The sequence below is a fragment of the Pteropus medius genome, unplaced genomic scaffold, assembly GCF_902729225.1.
Source record: "Pteropus medius unplaced genomic scaffold, Ma_sr-lr_union100, whole genome shotgun sequence".
Classification (NCBI taxonomy): Eukaryota; Metazoa; Chordata; class Mammalia; order Chiroptera; family Pteropodidae; genus Pteropus; species Pteropus medius.
In genome coordinates this window covers 11,476,456-11,493,919 of record NW_024354499.1, presented here as the reverse complement: position 1 = coordinate 11,493,919, position 17,464 = coordinate 11,476,456, and the positions used below count along the sequence as shown (strand labels likewise).

General features: G+C 30.7%; 1 pseudogene; it reads right to left on the bottom strand.

The window, feature by feature from the left end:
• Positions 1-16,581: 16,581 nt before the first annotated feature.
• On the bottom strand, positions 16,582-16,700 carry LOC120594643 (uncharacterized; annotated as a pseudogene).
• Positions 16,701-17,464: the final 764 nt, after the last annotated feature.

The window sequence follows — 17,464 nt, the reverse complement described above, 5'->3', positions numbered from 1 at the left end:
GTTGTCTCAGAGACTTCTTAAACTGTCTTTATTTTTTGGATTCTTTTTTCTTGTTGCTGTTCTTATTGGGTGTCCTTTGCTATCCCATACTCTATATCACTGATTCGATTCTCCATTTCATCCACTCTGTTGATTCCCTCTAATGCACTCTTCATCTCAGATATTGTATTCTTCATTTCTGGCTGGCTCCTTATTATGTTTTCCATCTCCATTTTTATGTTTTTCATCTCTTTGTTAAAGTTCTCACTGAGTTCATCTATTCTTCCCTTAAGTTCCTTGAGCACCAGTGTTTTGAACTCTATATCTGGTATACTGCTTGTCTCCATTTTGGTGAATTCTTTTTCTGGAGCTTTGTTCTGTTCTTTCAAGAGACGTGCTTCTTTGTCTCCCCATTTTGGCTACCTGTTTCTATCTTTATGTATTAAGTAGGGCTTCTAAGTCTCCTGGTTTTGGTAGAGTGGCTTTATGTAGTAGGTGTGCTATGAAGCCCCTTGGCACAGACCTGAGAGGGGTCTAGCTGCAGGTCGAGTTCAGCCACAGCCTGTGCACCTCAGAGGCCGCCTGATAAGAGTCACCAAGCAATCCACAGGGGCCTGCCATCTGTGCTAAGCTTATAAGTGCCTTGAGAGGCCAAGTCAAAAACTGAGGCTGGCTGCCGCTGGTGCGAGGCTTGAGGCTGCTTGTCAAGAGGTACAGGGCATGCTGAGGTCAGATGCTATTTCTTTAGGTTTGTGAGCCTTTGAAAGAGTTTTTGGAAGTCCATAGCAGGAGCCAAGACAGCCCGTTTATATGGAATAAATCACTAGAAGGAGCTTAGGTAGGCCCACAAGTTGGAAGAGGCAAAGTCTCAAAAAATCCCCTGGGCAGAGCAACCTGTGTTATTCAGGTTGATGCAGCCTGCATCTGTAGGCTGTTGGTGGTGTGGGGGATGTAAGGGGAGTTGGTGGTGGGGGTTGGTGACAGGGCTCAACAAAGGAACAATGGCTTCTGCCTATACCTCCGTCTGGGAGCACACTATCCCTCCAGCCCTTGCCCTGAAGCCCGACAGCACAGCTTCTCCCTGTATGTTCCTGGTGCCCCTAGAGCAGCTGCCCCAGTGCTAGAGCTCAGACTGAGTGAGTAAGGGCAGGTGTGGGTCGTTTAAAGGAAAGGTATTCCCCTTGCTGCAGCCCTCCATCTCAGTCAGCCGCAATCTTTTCTGGTTTTCACAGCCAGTGGTTGTGGGAACGTCTCTTCCTGGCACTGGAAGCCCAGTATATGACCAGGACCTCTTGCTTCTCAGGTAGGGGACATGGCTCTGCAACCAGAATAGCCCTCGCATTTCCCAGTTGCCGCTTGCAATTGTGTATTGTCTACCATTTTGAGGTGACCTGTTATTTGAGGTGACCTAGTTGTAGGGATTGTGTTTAGCCAGACCTCTGGCGACTTTGTGTACTTGTTGCTCTGTGGTTTTGTTATAATTTTGATGTGCACAGCTCTTACCTTCTACGCCATCTTGAATTCATTTTCTTCCTCTTTTATTTTGAAAGAGTTTAAGAAGAATTGTTAAATCTGGTTTATATGTTTAGTAAAATTCACCAAAGAAGGCCGGTTCTGGACTTTCCTGGGAAATTTTTGATTACTGAATTAATCTCATTTTCTTTTAACTCTTTAAGTATATTTAAGACGGTTTTTCTAAAATCTTTATCTAGGAACTCTGATGCCTGGACTTCCTTAGGATAGTTTCTGACAATTTATTTTGTTTCTTTGAATGGCTATACTTTCTTGTTTTGTTGTGTTGTGTTTTAATGCTTTGTGATTTTTTTGTTGAAAGCTGAACATTTGAATACTATAATGAGAAAGTTCTGGAGGTTAGATTTTCCTTCTCTAGGATTCGATTGTTGCAGGCTATACAAATCCACCTGTTTAGTAAATTTTTCAACTATTTTCTAAGAAATTGTAAGGAAACCACTTTTTAAAGATATATTTACTCCCTCTATATTTAAAGTCAAAACATATTTACTGAAGACAATTATAAATGCTGAAAAGATAAAGAAAACTTTAAAATACTCATAATCTAATTCACTCAGACACAAGAATATTCAAATGTTTAAAGTGGTTCATGTGTTATGTTTGCCTGTATGTGTAAGTGTGCAACAAACCAGGATCTGACTGTTTCTAGTAGCCTCACCTGACTTTAGCATGTGAGCATAGCATCATGGTAACAGTTATAATAATTGTGATTTTAAAAGACTGCATAGTTGTCTATCATATAGATGTGCCATGACTTATTTATTATATGATTGTATTTTTTCTTCTGATAATCAAAGTTTTCATAAATGTTTAATATTGTCATGCGATATCTATAAAATAAATTCTTATTAGTGCAATGATATGCTCAAAGAGAATAAACACCCCTTCAAAAAACTGTTACCAATATACAAGTTTCTCCAACTATATAAATATACCTAAAAGCTAATTTTTATATCAGTAGCAATTTGCATTTGTAGAGCACTTTGTAATTTATGTATTACCATTGTGTTTCAATCCTCTTAAATATGCTAAGAGATAGACACAAAGTCTCATTATCCTAATTTCACAGTGAGGAAACCAAAAATCAGAGATATTATATGATTTGCATAACCTATAGACTATAAACTAACAAGTTAGTACTGAAAGCTTTCTTAAGTGTAGTTTAAATGTTTTGTGACATATTGTTTCTTATCCCTAAAGCATGGAGAAAACACAAACAAAGAACTGGCTAAAGAAGGATGACACATTTAGCAACTCCAATGTCATGGAACTAAAATATGTGAAAGTGGTTGTCATATTTAAGACAAGTTAGGCACTTATTACAAAGTACTGAGGTTTCCAAATATTCTCTTTAAAAAGAATTAGGGCTGATACAAAGCTTTCCCTATAGTTACAAACCATATAAGTTCAAGATATGGTTTTTTTCTTTTTAATCAGAGAGAAAGAGAAGTAACCACTTTCATTACTCAAGAAATGCCCTATTTATGTTTCACATAAATTTACTTAAACTCAGGTGTGTCACCATAGAGTGGAGGGGAGAGACTGGGTTTAATAAACACTGCTTTAGAATTATATCCAATTATAGCTATGGTTATTTACTCAATCACTATCTAGTATTCCCTTCTTCCTATATAAAACAACTCAATTTTTGTTGAGAAGTATAATGTATATGTGGTAGGATGAATAATGCTCCCCACTCCCCCCAAAAAATGTTCAAATCCTAATCCCTGGAAACTTTGAATATGCTACTGTCCATGTTAAAAGGAAATTTGCAGGTGGAATTAAATTAATGATATTGAGATAAGGAGATTATCCTGGATTATTTGGGTATGCCCAATTTAATCATAAGGGTCCTTATCAGAGGGAGGCAGGATAATCTGATTCAGGGAAAGAGAGAGTGATGATATAAAACTGGGGTCCCCAAACCCTGGGCTGTGGACTGGTACCAGTCCATGGCCTGTTAGGAACTGGCCCGCGCAGCAGGAGGTGAGGGGTGTGTGAGTGTAGGAAGCTTAATCTGTATTTGCAGCCACTCCCCAGTGCTAGCATCACCACTTCAACTCCACCTTAGATCATCAGGCATTAGCTTCTCTTAGGAGCACTGGTCCCTGGTGCCAAAAAGGTTGGGAACTGCCGAATAAAGCAAAGGTCAGAGAGAGAGAAAGTGCTATGTTGCTGGCTTTGAAGATAAAGGAAGATGTCATGAGCCAAAGAATGCAGACCGCTTTCAGAACTTGGAAATGGTGAGGAAATTGATTTTTTAGGAGGAGTGTAGGCCACTAAGCCCTTGATTTTATTTAGTCCAGTGAAATTGAGTTTGGGCTTCTGACATCTAGAACTACAAGTTAATAAATTTATGTTGTTTCATGCCAATAAGTTTGTAGTAATTTGTACGTCAGAAATATAAAAACAATACATGTTTTTATATCTAAAATAGAAAACCAATACAAATAAATATCACATTTTCTTAAGGTTATTGAACAAGATTTACTTAGATACATCATTTTTGTACAAAAGCAATTAGACAATATAGAAAAAAATTGAGATTTTTTTTCAAATAAGCACAAACGAATAAGGCATTTATAAAAGATCTCAATGAAACATATAAAACAGTTGTGTGGAGAAAAATGTTAAAATATAATGAAAACCAGAAAAAGTTATCTGAATATATTGAGAGATGTTATTGGACAGGACAAAATTTTTTTTAAATGTTGAATATAAATTTACCTATCGCTATTATACAATACCAATAAAAATGTAGTTGAATTGTTTTGGAATTAAATAAACATTCTCTAATATGTATATATATAGAATAATTATAGTTCAAAAAAATCTAACTTTGAAGAATAAAATAAAAAATGGATATTTGTTATAGAGATATCAGTACATTTTAATTCAATATAACAGTGGTATTAGTGTGAGAACAAGTTATGTGGGGAATGAAAGAAACAGGGATCTCATCTGGGGGCCCATGTATATATAAGGATTTTATATACAGTAATGGTAGGGGCAAAATCCATAATAAAATTGATAAATAATGTAAGATTTATAAAAATGTGTTAGAGAAAAATAAAATTGAATCTGACCTAAACAAAACACACATCTAAACAAAACATATAAAGATAAAGCCTAAATGGATAAAAAAGTGAATGAGAAAAAGAACACTATAAAGAAAATAAAAAGAAAACAGGTTGTTATCTTTCTAAAATAAACTTTTTTGAGATAAAATTTACATAAAATAAAATGCATTCATTTTACTTTGATGAGTTTTAACAAATGTATATACCAGCGTGACTACCAACATAATCAAAGTTGTTTCGAGCATTTTCATCAGCCCCCAAATATCTGCCTTGTGCCCTTTCTAGTCTAAGCTCTTCCACTCATGGCCCAACTCAACACCTGACATACCTTCTGTGACTATATATTAGATATGTCTTTTCTAGAGTTTTATATAAATTGAAATATACAGTGTTTACTTTTTAATGGTCTATCTTTGTTCCTCTATAAAATGGTTTTGAGGTTTAACCATGAACTTTTGAGTATCAGTATATAATTCATTTTTCTTGCTGAGTACTATCCTATACTATAGATATATCAAAATTCATTTAACTATATTTTCTGTAGTTTTTTTAGTTAGAGGTAATTTAAAATAAATATTCTATGGACTTTAATGTTCATGTCTGTGTAAAAACAATAGTCTTTTATTTATCTCATTTAAATTAAGAATATAATTGGTGGATCATATAAGTGATGTTTAATTTTATAATAGTGTGTAACTATTTTCCAAAGAGAGTGTACCTTCTTTAATGTTTAGAATTGTCAATGTTTAATTTTAGCCCTTATAGTGGGATTGTAGCAGTAGCATATCGTGGATTAATTTCCATTCCTGGAATAAATTTCATTTGGTCATAATATATCATTATTTCTTATATTGAAGGATTATATTTACTAACTTTAAAAAATTATTTTTAAACACATTTTTATGAGTGTATCATCACAAAGTTTTGCTGGTTTATTGTCATGTGTCAGCTTCATTATCGTTTTCTAGTATTTTCTTTGTTTTTAGATTCAGGAAAATGCTGACCTCATAATATAATTTAGGAATTTTCTTTCTGCTCTATTAATGATTTAGTATAAAATTGTTATTATTATTTTTTTTAATTGTAAACACTGGTAGCATTCACCACTGAAACTGTCTCATTCTGAATTTTTCTTTTTCTTTTTTTAACTTCAAATACAATTGCTTCGATACATATAAGACTATTCAGGTTACCCATTTCCTCTTAAGTTGTTTTTTCAAAGAAATTGTCTGTTTAATGTATGTTTATTAAATTTTTGAGCATAAATTTATTAATACACATTTATTAATTGTAAGACCAGTAGTGGTATACCCCTTTCTTTTCTCGTATTGGTGATTTATGTCTTCTCTCTTTTTGTCTTGGTCTATTTGGCTAAGGTTTATACATTTTATTGATATTTTTAAAGAAACCACTTTGAATCATTGATTCTCTTTATTGTTTGTTTTCTATTTTAACTGATTTCTGTTTTTAATTATATTTAAGTCCTAGTCAGTGATCAGATTAATGGACAAGATGCACACATTGAGAAATAGATAAATATAAGCTGGGATGTTAAAGTAAAAAACAGAATAGGCACAAAACTTATTTAAATTAAAATACATTGTACTATTAATATATATTTTAGAGTGAAACATACCAAAATGAATATATACTAAATACATTACAATAATTGTCTTTGGTATACAATATGGAAGTTGGAAATATAAATCAAATAATATTTATTTTTAAATTTTCCCTTCTCCCTTGCTCTCATCAATGACCAGGTGATTTTTTTTTTTTTTTTTTTTTGGCATTTTCCTTCTCACTATTTGGAGTATAAATAAAATGCCTGGAGTTTTAGAGTGACTTTATTTTTTGTACATGAGAGAATGACAAAGAGAATTAGAGAGGCATTAGATTTCTTTGTGAAACTGAATTAAAATAAACAACTAAAAACTTCCAGAAATCTTATTGCTTATTAATTATAGCAAACAGTCTTTTTTGAAATAAGAACAAATGAGAGAAAATTGAGATACTCCTTATACAGTCCAGTCTAGGATCAGCAAAGGAAATTATTGGAATTACTGAGTGTTGCTATTTCATTACACTAAATTGGAAGTGCAGCAGTGGAAGGATCATGAGTTTTGGAGAAATAAACCACGACTTAGAGTCTCATTCTTCTCAATTGCTGTCTATGTAACCTCAAGAAAATTATATAAGCTACTTCTACTTCAGTGTCTCCATCTATAATGCTAGAAAAGTATTACATACTTACATTGTTGAGATTTAATAGAGATAATGCACTTGAAGTGCTTGACATTTATTTGTTCATTAAAATTTACTTTCTTTCCTTTTGAACAAATAGTTTTAGTTGTACAAAGGGAATATTTTTAAAAGGCCAGAAAAGTTACTTCTGCACTGGAAAATGGCCTCAGGTTAGTTATCTAAGGTAGGATTCAGGCTGACAGTGATGCAATGACCCTTTTCAAATCATGCTGTAGTAGTTAACCACCATATGTCATCACAGATGGCATACTGACAGGAGGGAGGTGTGATATTTCATATGACAAAATAGAGTCAAGAGCACTTTAAAAGATTAACAAAAGGGTCTAAAATTCTTGAAATTAAGTCAAACAGGATTACATAAATAAACATTTTATTTTAGATTTTAAAAAAGAAACCACACAGTATTGAAAAAGAAGAGATTCATTTGAAAGATTTTAATACAAAAGGTCAACATTTTTATTGACCAGGATATCAGTTTAAACCAATAAATAGTGCATGTGAAGGTAGTGAGTTCAAGGTACATGTCTGTTTCTCTTTGCAATGAGGATCCTATAAGATAATAAAATTAATACATAAAAACAAATGAGAAAGGAGATAGCATATCTGTAAATGAGAAATTTCTACCTATTCATAGATAAAGTAGATCCAGGAAGCCAGATACCAGTAACCATAGGTACAAATTGCAATGGAGGAGAAAGCACAACAATTCTAGAACAAAGGGAGGAAATGAGAATGGTAGTGTAGCAGAGGTTTGGTTGAAATGATAAATATTGAATTATTCTGCCAGTCCAATCCCAACATTCTTACCTCATAGACACCATTTTGTCTCTCGTTCTCCAAGTGAAACAGAAGAGAACCACAACATTTTAAAACCATATATTATCAACTGAGGGCTAATGTTTAAAAAAAATAACATCCTAAAAAGAAATAAGACTGCTAATATGGGCTTGAGACTCGTAGAGAAAAGTACACCCATGCTAGAATTTGGTTGTCCCCAGCTGAAGATGAGGTCTCTGCTTTTGACTTTGAAATAAATATTTCCAGCTCAAACCTCATACAAATTCCAAGAAAATTCAATAAATTTTTTTACTCTGAGAATGTTGAGAGAAAAATATGATATGGGAAAAATAATATAGGTATAAGTAAGCAAGTTATCTTAATTTTTTTTAAAAAAAGGTAAAATCAACGTAATTTTAAATGTCTATTTCTTTGTGCTTAAAAAATCTACTTGTGTTTTATTGTGAAATATACAAAATGTTTGTATATATTAAAAACTATAACAATAAAAGGAAAACATAAACCTAATACCCATATTTTAAAAAAAGTACCAAAACAGCGTTCTACTTCAAGTAATGTCTAGCTTATATCAGATTAATCTTCTTAGAAATAAAAGTTATAAATCTAAACAAAATATTAAAAAGTAATCACATGAAGGCACTACGAAGTTGCCTAAAGCAGGCAAAAACTGGAAGGCTGTTGATGCCTGAATCAGGGCAATATAATGACTAGGAATCATGTTTTATGACTTTTCTACAGATGGTGCTGTCCAGTTTTGTGGTTCAAGGTGGCATGAAGTCAAGTAGAAATTTGCTGCATACCTGCTCTATGAACTGGAGCATAAAGTTGGAACTTCAAGGAAACATGGAAAGTAAAGAAGAAAATATCAGAAAGGAGGAAAATGCAGAAGATTGAAGGCCATAATCTATGTATAAATTTCACTGAAAAACTTTGGCTGAGGTATGAACTATACATATGCATGAAGAAGTTTCCAGGACTTCCTAATGAATACAAAACCTAAAAGTGTAGAAATACTGAACAACTGCTACACAGTATAAGGGAGAAGTGTTTCTAGGTTAATTCCAGCCAAGTTTACTGTCTGGTAGAACAAAAATCAACTCTCTTCATGGGAAGATAGCAGAATCCAAAATGTCTACAATTTATCATTCACAATATCATGCATATAATAAAAAAATATTAGACATGAATGAAACAAAAACATGTGAACTGTATTCAAAAGAAAAGGCAGTCAACTGAAAAAGACACAGAAATGACCCAGATGTGCAAATTAGTACACAAAGATTTTGATGTTGCTGTCACTAATATGTTCAAGAACTTACAGCAAATTTGTGTAATGATGAATAAAAAACAAGAGTTATAAAAAAAGAAAAAATATGTTTTTATTTTTTTAAAAAGAAAAATATTAAAAATAAATTCCAGAATTAAAATTTATAAAATACAAAATTAAAGTTTTACTGGATGATTTTAACAACACATTAAAGTCAGAAGAAAGTGTCAGTTAAACTGAACATAGACCAATAGAAATAATCCAATACAAATAATTGAGAAATAATTTTTTTAAGAAAAAGATTCTCCGTTAACTCTGTGATTGTATAATTTCATATCATGTATGTTCAAATGAAATCAGTGAAGGAAGAAGAGAAAAAATAATAGGTAGAAAAAATATTTGAAGAAATGTTTCAAAACTTCTGAAATTCTTAAATGACATAGATATTTATACCCAAGAAACTCAACAAACCCCAATCTGTATAAATGCAAAGAAAATGCCACATAGACACATTACAATCAAATTTTCGAAATCCAAAAATAATAAAAATATCATGAAAGCATCCAAAAGAAAGTAATACATTACATATAGAGACACAAATTAAGAAAGACAGCTGCATTATTTTCAGAGACAATGTAGAAGAGAAGAAAATAGGAAAAAAAACTTCATAGATCAGAGAAAACATGAAAAAAATACTGTTAACTCAAAATTCCAAATCCAACAAACCTCTCCTTCATATGAAGGCAGAATAAAGGCTTCTATAGATAAGCCAAATATGAGTAAATGTGCATCTAGTGGAACTGCACTGCAAATAACAGTAAATAGATTATTTAAGATAAAGAGAAATGAGAGCAGATGGAAACGTGATACAGGAAGAAATGAGGATCATCCAAATGGTGAATATAACATTGCCTTCTGTGGTTCGTGATGTATGTATATGCATTATACATGAAAACAATAGTGCAGAATATGGGAGTAGTGAGATCTATCTGTGGCAATATTCTTACACTTTATGTAATAGCTTAAAATGTATTTTTTTACCCTAGATAAGTAACTAAAAAAAAAAAATTTAAGGCAGAATAGCTACAAAGTCAATAGAAAAATACACTAGAATACTCAAAACAAAACACTAGATTAATAAAGGCAAGAAAGAAGGATTAGGTAAGGGGGAATTGAACAAATAAAAAGGAGTAAAATAGACCACAATTCGACTATATACATACATACATATATATACATATGTATGTATGTATGTATGTATGTATTTATAAGAACTAATAGGTGTAAGGACTCAATACGAGACAGAAGTAGAATGGATAAAAAGCTAAAGAAGAATACTCTACAGGATCATACTTTGGATTTACAACACTAATAAGATGAAAGCAAAGTGTGGGAAAGTATGTATCACATAACATTGGAAAACAGTATGAATATAAAAATAGCAGAACATATTGGGCATCAAAACAAGGAATATTACCAGAGATGATAAAAGTTTCGAATATCAGAAAGTTATGAATCCCATTAGATTATAATTCATCTAATCCCATAACTTCAAAAACAAAAACAAAAACTATAAAAGTAAAAGGAATTAGAGATAAAACCAAAAGCATAGTTAGAGATTTTAATAAAAGTTTTGCTAGAGTCAATAAATAGACAAAAAAGCAATAAGGATATGGAAGAACTAAACAACACTATCAATTTCTCTGACTCAATGGATTTTTATAAAATACTACACCCAATAATTCCAGAATATACATTACTTTAGAGTGCACATGGAATATTTATCAAAACAGACCATATTCATGGGAATAAAAAAAAGTCTCAATAATATCAGAAAATATTACAAAGCACACTCTAAAAATAGTGGTTTTAAATTAATAATTACAAGATATTTATAAAAGCTTTGTGTTACATAAAATTTCCCAGGGCCAAGAGACCATGAAAAGTGGCTGATAACACCATCACTATATCAAGAGTTTACTAAGAGAACTTATATAGGATGCTCCTCTCTGGTGGCAGACGAAATAACATGAATATTCTTCACACCATGTGGCAGACACTAAGGGATTATATAGGACAGGGCAAGGTAGATAGAGGCATTGGGATTTGACCTGCCCCAAATAAGGGGGAAATGCTTTACATGCTTGCCCAGGGCTGATAAATGGCCTGTCTAGGAACCAACACAAACCAGCACCTTGTGGGGTATAGGGAAAGTGTTGATGAGACAGTCTCTGAGGGGATTTTCTGGAAGAAATCACTGTTCTGGCCAGAATTTAGCTGGCCCTCCGGCAGGATTCAGAGAGCAGTCACATCATGGAATAGTCTCTGCTCCACGTCTTATATATTCGGAAAGTTTAAAACTCAATAGAAAATAATTTGTATCAAAAAGTAATTACATGGATCATTATAAAATATTTTGAACCAAATGATAAAATTACAACATATATACATTTGTGGAATCCAATTAAATCAGTGATTAGAGGGAAATTTATAGATGTAAATATTTATATTAGAAAATAAAAAAAGTAAAAATCCTGTATCGTGAGAACCAAAAAGAAGCTGAGTAATTTAAATGCAACATAATTAGAAAGAAGCAAATAATAAAAAGATCAGAAACAAAATTTAAAAAAAGAATAGTAATTTTAAAATATGTAAATATTATTCTTTGAAAAGACATACTAGCAAGTCATATTGAGACAGAGGAAAAAAAACAACAAAATTACCAATTCCAGAAATAAATATTGATATTGATTATCTTATGATGAAATGTATAGAAAATAATATAAATGACTCTGTGCTAAACTGTGACAATTTCCTTGAAAAGGTAAAACTTAAAACACCTGGCATAATAGTATCATATCAATTATAAATGTAATTACTTTTTATCAGAAACATTACCACAAAGAAAACTTGAGGCTTATATAGATTCACTTTCGAGTACTCCAATTCACAGAAGATAAATATCACTTAGATCAAATTGATCTAAAAATAAAGGAAAAATGAAAATTTTTAACTTATTTTATAAAGCCAGCAAACTAAGACATAAAAACCAGACTGACACATTACAATAAACAAAACAATACATCATAACCATAGATTAAAAATGCCTGAAAAAATAGCAAAATCAACACAGTAATATATACAATGTAAAATAACTTACCACTAAGTAGCATTTGTTCCAAGGATGTAAGATTGGTTTAACATTTAAAAATTTCTGAGAGTAATTTACCAAGTGAATACAAAGGAGAAAAGTTATAGGATCTTCTCAATATATGCAGAAAAAATTATTTGGCAAAGTTCAAAATCCATCTATGATTCGAAACTCTCAGTAAACTATGAATACAAAGAAAATTTTGAATATGATAAAAGAGTTCTACAAAACACCTATGGTTAATGCCATATTGAAAGATAAACTATTAATCGCATCCCCTTAATTCAAGAACAAAGCTCAGGTGTCCATTCTCACCATTTGTATGTAGCTTTGCACTGGATATTCTAGCAATAAGACAAGAAAAATAAAATAGTGAACTATTTCCATTCACAGAAGATAAGATTGCTTATAAAGAAATCCTTAAGAAATTAACAATTAAACAACGATAACTAAGAAATTAATTTACCAAGATTATAGGATACATGGTCAAAAACAAAATTAAATTTTGTTTTTATATAGTAGTAACAAATAATGGCAAATTACACAAAAACTAAAACTACATTTTAAAATTAAAAATATCGAATGTATATAAATACAATTAAAATATATGCAAAATTTCTACACTAAAATTTACAAAACTTTCTAAGACAAAATTTAAAAGAAACAAATAAATACAGAATGTTCAAAATTGAATGTCCCAATATCATTAAGAAATCAGTTCTCCATTACTTGATCTATGGATTTAATGTCTTCCGAATCACAATCCCAGCAAGCTACTTATAGATTCTGACAAAGCTGTTTGTAAAACATATATGGAAATTCAAAGGATTTAGAAGAAATAGAAAATAATGTCTGTGTGTGTATACACATACAGACTAATAGAAAAAGAAAGGTGGAGCAAGTCGTATTAAATGTTAACAGTTCTTAAATCAAGATAAAGATTATATATAAATTTTACATGCTATTCCCTCCACTTTTCTCTGTTTAAATTTATAAATTCTCTATCAAGCTCTGTTTTCTCATTCCTACACACATGCTCTCTAAAATTTTGTGTTTTATATTCCCTTGATATTCTTTACATCAATTTTATAACATGTGTATATATCTTAAACCATATAACCAGTAAAATATTTAGTTTTATTTCCAACACTTAATATATAAAAGTGATTTTATATTGTACTTTTGTCATCTAACATGTTCCTTGTCACCTAACATTAATCTACCTTGCACCTGATTTTCCTCATATTTAAATAGAAAAAACATAAATTCATATTTAGTCTTCTCCTCCTAATTGACATTTGGGTTTTTTCATTCTTTGGTATTAGAAACAACACTGCTATGAATATATGTATATATATATATATATATATATATATATATATATATATATATATATATATTTTATACTGCACTGTAGAAGAATTTCTATAGATAATATACTTTAGAAGAATGTGCATCCTAGAGAACATACTTCAGGATTATGAAAGAATTCAATGTTCATTTCTAAAATTGTGATTTCTATTAAGATTCCTATGAGTGGAGATCACAGAGATGCAATTTCGAATCAGTAGAAGATGATGGGATGTTCAATAAGTATTTCTAAGTAATTGATGATCCATTTGAAAGTAAACAAAATTGAGTCTTTACCTGTCCTAGTACATAAAAATAACTGTCAAGAGGATTACACATGATGTGAATTTCAACCTTAAATTTTCAAAAGGTAATTTAGATAATGTTTTTATAACCTTGGGAGAGAAATGAGTTCATTAATAAGACACAAAAAAACACTAAATCGAAGACAATAGTGACAATGCATCGTTTCAAATTACAAATATATGTTCATCAAAATAAAACACACAACTACAAAGACAAGCTACAAACTAAAAAATTAATTTAATCCATTATACCTGAAAAAGAATTTATCAATACCAAGAATATATGAAGGCAATCTACAAATAAGGCAGGGGTTTCTTTCTTATTACTTATTATTCAGAGATAAATAGAAAGTTCAGGGCCAATAGGGAGTTTTGCTGCATTCAGCATTCAAGCACACACATTTTGTGTGTGTGCTCTTGCAGTCTCATGACCTCATGAATTTGCCTACATTGAATAATCAGTACTAGCTGGCTCACCAGTACACACGGAAAGTAGAACACAGTAGATAAAATGTAAGCAATTCTCTTTCAAGGAAGTGATGTAGAGGTTGAACTCATCATTTCTATTTCCACACTCTATTTGACAGTGCATCTATCTCTTTCTAAATTTATATGATAATTTATTATTTAAAATAGAAGGGGAAGATAGATACTGGTTGAAATTTATCAGTATTTGTCTTGGTGGTGGGCTTTTGGGTAACATGTTATTTGGTATAAAGTATTATGTAGCCTTGTCATCGGAGACATGGGTTATATAATAAAAATGATTTTAATTAAATGTACTTGGTTTATAATAATGTACAAAATCAATTATTATAAATTAACTCTGCAAGCCTGGGAAAACAATTTTCCAATTGTTCATTTCAGAATTTTCAAATGTTAATTATATCAAGCTTATTACTTTGAATTTTCAAATATATTTTTACTAATGTTTATTATTTTTGATTTATAAATAAGCAAGAGACTCATGTTCTATCATGATGTAATAACTTTTTCAATTTCTGCATTATTTGTATCTACTTCTAATTTATTAATATGAAGATTTTTATCAGGAAAATACTAGTTTAAAATTGGAATATTTTACTGATGAGTTGGATTCGAATGACTTGATTTGTCATTATGGAATGACAATATTTAATCCTAATAATCTTCATATTAAAGTATAATTTAACTAAAAGTACTATAATTACACCAGTTTCATTCTGATTATATTTTCCTGGAAGAAAATAATTATATTGGGGGGGGAACCTTTTTTTCTATGATTTATTTTTATCATTTCCATTTATTAAATTTTATGTTCCTCATGTAAAAGTGTAGCTGACCTATTTATATAAAATCTGAAAAGTTCTTTTAACTGACAAAGTGCACTTTAATTTCTTATAAATAATAATTAGCATGCATTTTACTTGTTCCCATTATTTTTTCTTTTGTAATGTTTACTCTAAATTTTTATCATATATTAGCAACAAAGTTTAAAGTTAAGCAGTATTTAACTTTTCTTCCAAGAAATATGTGAATCTCAGAATAGTTTATTATTATTATTTTTAATTTTATTTTATTAGTTTCAAGTATGCAGTACATTGGTTAGACATATACATAGTTTATAAAATAATCCCCCTAATTGCTCTTTCCTCTGGCTCTCCATCTAGCCATTACGTTACTGCTGACTGCATTCCCTATGTGAATCTCAGAATAATTTTTGATTAACTTCCTCCTGAATTGCACACTCTTGAGAAACAATATTTTTTCTTTTATTTAGCTTAAAATTTAGACTTTGTTATTATTATTATTTCTTACAAAAACTGGGTTAGATTTACATCAATATCCATTAGTTAATTTGCTAAATTTTTTCTTTGAAACTTATACATTTATTGGGAGTAATTTTTCTTTTTCCTGAAATATATATTTTAGAAATTCCTTTAGTAAATTAAAGAAATATGTCACCATTTGTCATGAAATATAGTTTTATTTGAAATAGACTCCTAAGCTGAAATTTTGCTCATATCTTTGAAGACATTATTTTACTTTTTTTTTAACTTTCATTGTTGCTGATGGGAAATCTCCTGTCAGCATAAATGTTAGTCTTTGGTGGGTTATACATTTCTCTTATGCCTTCTCATCTCTGAGTGAAAAACAATATATGTGCGTGTAACAATCCTGTATATACGCATATCTATAAATATTTCTATAACCATCTGTATATGTAGGAAACTGAACATTAGTTCACACTGATGTCTTTAACTCTAGTCCTTTACCATATGCATCTCTTTAGCCTCCTTCCCTTACTTGTGGGTAACCTCCCTTTCCAACAGTGAGAAACCTAGCTTTCACCATTTGTCATTCATTTCTTTAATTATTCAATTCCAGTATACATGTATAATAGTGTCAGAATTGTTAACCATACCACTGTGGGAAACAATTTTGCAAACTAGTATACAGTGCTTATATGTGGTTCGTTTTATCTTTAGTTTTACAAAGGCTAGTCACTTTCAGTGTTACTTATGTTAGACGTTTTTTCTTTTACTCCTGTCAGTAAGGGGTTTGTTTTTTTTTAAAACTACTTTTGTAATAGAGTTAAAATTAATCCTCGATGTCTTAAATGATTTTTTAAATTTGCACACATTATAGTCCATTCTCTGTTCTTTAAAGTCCTTTGGGTTTTGAGAATGAATAATATTGAACCTTCCTATTGATGAATGTGGAATACCTCTCCATTTATTTAGACTTTCGTTGATTTCTTTTTTTTCAATTAATTTTTTTTTTTAGGCGAGGCAACACTTGGTTGACCTCACAGATTGCAAGACCTTGTCAGTTTACTATCCCTTATTATTTTTTAAAATTTTTTATTTTTTATGCCTACAGCACCTGGTCTTCCTAGGTGGTCTCCCATCCAAGTACTAACCATGTCCGACCCTGCTTAGCTTCCGAGATTAGACGGGATCAGGCTTGTTCAGGGTAGCATGGCCATAAACTTTGATTTCTTTTTTATAAGAGTTTTATACTTTTTCTCACAGATCTTGCACACATTTCATTAGCTTTATACCTAAGTATTTTATTTTGGGATTTATAATGTAAATAGTATTGCATTTTTAATTTTGAATTTCAATTTTTGTCATTAGTATACAGGAAAGCAATTGACTTTTGTATATTAACTTTGTACTCTGCAACTTTACTATAATCACATATTAGTTTCAGGAGGGTATTTTTATTGATTCTTTGGGATTTTCTACATAGACAATCAATTCATCTACAAACATAATTTTATTTCTTCCTTCCCAGAAGTATACTTTTTTGAATTTCCTTTCTTCATCTTGTGATATTAGCTTTTACTTGCAGTACAATGTTTCTGTACCTTATTCCTGATCTCTACTGTGGAAGTATCTAGTTTCTCACCATTAAATGTGAGAAACTAGATACTGTTAGGTAAAGGTTTTTGTAGTTCTTCTTTAGCAAGGTGAGGAAGATCACCACCTTTACTAATTTGCTGAGTTTTTTAATAAATTTTTCTTGAATATTATTAAATGCTTTTTCTACATTAATGAATATGATCCTATAATTTTTCTACTTTAGCTTTTAGTAAGCTAAATTAAATTGTTTGATTTTGAAATGTATAACCAGTGTTACATGCCTGGAATAATTTCTACTTTGTCATGGTATATAATTCTTTTTATACGTTGTTATATAGAATTTATATTATTTTGTTGTGAATATTTTCATCAATGCTCATGAGAGATAT